Source organism: Conger conger, chromosome 2 (assembly GCF_963514075.1).
Source record: "Conger conger chromosome 2, fConCon1.1, whole genome shotgun sequence".
Classification (NCBI taxonomy): Eukaryota; Metazoa; Chordata; class Actinopteri; order Anguilliformes; family Congridae; genus Conger; species Conger conger.
This window is the reverse complement of record NC_083761.1, coordinates 16,890,905-16,894,194: the sequence shown is the minus strand read 5'-3', so window position 1 is coordinate 16,894,194 and position 3,290 is coordinate 16,890,905.

The following is a 3,290-nucleotide window of genomic DNA, read 5'->3' as shown; positions in this document are numbered from 1 at the left end:
TCTAGCCGGGGCATCACACTTCATTGATAGCTGAGGGTTGTAAACCACTGGTCACTTTCCCCCTCAGATCATCTATCGCTGGTGAACTCTACTGTGAACTCCCAGGGACCTTAAAAGCCCATTGCCCCCCAACACCCAGGAGTACCTGGGCAACATAGCATGGCGCTATCTCAGCAGCTGTGCGAGACGGATGGGCATTTAGGTGTAAAATCAGGAATCGGATCCATAGCCCTGAGCCCCACTGGCTAATTAGTTTCTAATGTACCAACAATTCTTTTGAAGAGATGTTGTCTCACTCACCAAATCTCTTTAAAAGCATCCCTGGGGCGGTGTGAGGCGGCGTGGGGTGCTGTGCTCAGGTTACCCCCCGGCCTGCCCTGATGCGTGCTCTGTGGGACGGCCTGGCTCCAGCTCCCGGCACCTCCAGCCAGCCCGGCCTGCTGCAGGGGGCTCTCTGACACCGACCGCAGCGAGTGAAACCCTACACTCAACTAATGGTTACAAATGTGTTTCAGAAGCAGGCCTGGGTCCCCGCCGCTCATCTACAGTAGCTGCCGCCACGCAGACATGCTTGCGTGGCAGAGAGAGGGGGTGGATACAGAGAGGAACTGGGGGGCTGTGGAGGAGAGGAGAATGGAGGTTTTTCTGCTAAAGTTTAGATCCCGTGGCGCTGCCCAAGCGAATAGCCATCTTCAGCCTTGAGCTGACCTTGGGAGGGTTAGTCCTCCCGAGGATTGGTACCTAGCGTGGCAGCCTATCGCCGTTGATGTGTGTGTGAATGGGTGAATGAGAGGCATCGATTGTAAAATGCTCTCGATAAAAGCGCGATATAAATGCAGTCCATTTAGCATTTACTGTGCATCCTTCCAATGTCAGTTTTTGGACAGATGCAAGATGCTGTGAGCAGGAATTATTCCTCACTAAAGGGCTTGGGGAAGCTTGGAGTAACTCTTTAGAACTTTATGGTCCAGTTTCACAGATGCAGGTTAAGCTTAGTCATGGGCTAAATTGAGATTGTATGGTGAATCTCTATTCAAAATTTAATTTGCCTTAATCTGTGATAGACAAGTTTTTCAGTGCCAAAAATAAAACCCCTGCATCAAAAGGGAAAACAGGGGGATAGTAACTAATAAAACAAATTAAGATTTAGGACAAACTGATTTGTAAGGAAATATTTGCATACAGTAAAATGCCTTCAAGCAATTTTTGAATGGGAGAAAAGCTGATATTGAGAAAAGTAATGTGGAGAGGGCAGACGCAGAGGTGTGTTTCTCTGACTGACACTTCAAACGGTATTAAATGAGTGGCTGCTTTTCCTCCTCTCAAAGACAATGTATTACTTTCAAGCGGAGTAATCACAAATGCCTAATTAGCTGTCAGGGGCTAGTCTGCTCTGCACACTATGAGACAGATAGCTGCAGGGAGAGTGGCCAGTAGACAGCTTTTATCTGGGCCTGAAAGATTTTCTTTCCAATGACCCCACCCCAGAAAGAAAAGCACTTGATTGCTACAAAGGGCAGTTAAACCTCGCTGTTTAAAAGATCCCGCGCTCAGCTCACCACATAACAGAAGCAGCTCAGCCTGTCGTGTGTCCAAAACAAGAGCAACTCGAGTTTTACCCGAGAGCCAGAAGGAATGAGATGTGGCCATCATTTGGACCATGTTGGGAAAATACACTCAGTGAGCACTTTATTAGATAAACCTGTACACCAGCTGGTTAATGTGAATATTTAATCAGCCAATCATGTGGCAGCAACTAAAGGCATAAAAACATGCAGACACAGCCAAGAGGTTCAGCTGTTTTTCAGACCAAATGTCAGAATGGGAAAGAAATGTGATTTAAGTGACTTTGACTGTGGAATGATTATTGCGGCCAGATAGGGTGGTTTGAGTACTTCAGAAGGATAGGCTCCAGCAGCAGAAGACCAATAAGTCAAGATAATAAAGTCTAATAAATACCTAATAAAGTGCTCAGTAAGTGTATGTTTTCACATTTGTACAGAATTTCCACATACAATTTCCACAATTGCACAGCATATCACTTTCAGGGGGAAAAGCTTCAATATGCCAAGCTTGACGTTCTCGTGTAACTTTTAGAATGATTGTGTTGAACGTCACATTCTGAATGAGTTTTTTTTTTGTTGTAAGAAACGTTCAATGAATGGTAATATCCCATGAAAACTGACAGAATCCAACTCTCATCTGTTTTTCTCCAGAGGCCTGATTTCTATCACTTACACAACACTGGCAAAACCCTGCTTAATATGACTTTACCCCCTTTTTCATAAAAACCCTTCAGTGACTCAAGATAAAACTGCTAAATAGCAAAGCGTATGTTGGAGTCGTGGACAGTGTAACCATATACACGATATAATATAATTCAATAATGTGAGGTTATTAATACATTTCTAGAAGGTTGTCAATATTTGCCGAAATATCATGTGATTTCTCCACTTCTGCGCGGATTGGGTTGAACAGCGGCATCAGCCGGTTACAATATCAGAAACCATATTTACACGTAGAGTGCCCACTTGAAGGTCATCTGCGAGCCCTGAGTAAACATAAGACCTTTTTGTGGTTTGGGTAAATGTACATGACAGGCTGCAGAAGCACAATTCCCCCCTTTTTAATTGTCATGTAACTGTCTCGTGTAGAGCCAAACTGTCTGCAACACTTCAGCGCTTGGAAATAAAACCCTCACCTCCTCACCACAGCTGTGGTTAACCATAGCTGGGCACTTAAAGGAACAGCAAGCCAGAGTTGCTCCAAGCTGCTTGTTTCCTGCACTACAAATCAAAGTATTAGTTCTGTGAAAAATTGACCACATTTTAACCTGCAATGTATTTATTATAACACGGTGGAAATATTTTACGATTTCATTTGGAAGCTCTTAATTAAATGAGCATTTTATGGCATTTACTATACGATGTGTAAACACGTTTTATTGCTTTTTCAGAAAATCTGTGGTACTGAAAAAAGCTTGATAATTTCATCTTTCCCTAATGTGCTGCCATTAATCTTGATTACATTAAAAGCACACCACCACCTCTCCCCGCTATTCACATTACAGGTTTTATTAATAACTATTAGCGGTGCAGCAAGACAAACATTTTCCGCACAGCAGCCTTGATCGTTTATAAAAAGATGCTAGCGTAACAGCTGAAACGCTCAGCATAGAAACTTAATTTTCTAATTTACTGGAAGATGGCAGGAAACCAGGCAAATTGCTGTATTCCACACAACAAACCCTCTCCCTCCCTCGCTCGCTCTCTTCCCAGCTCATGAGTGGT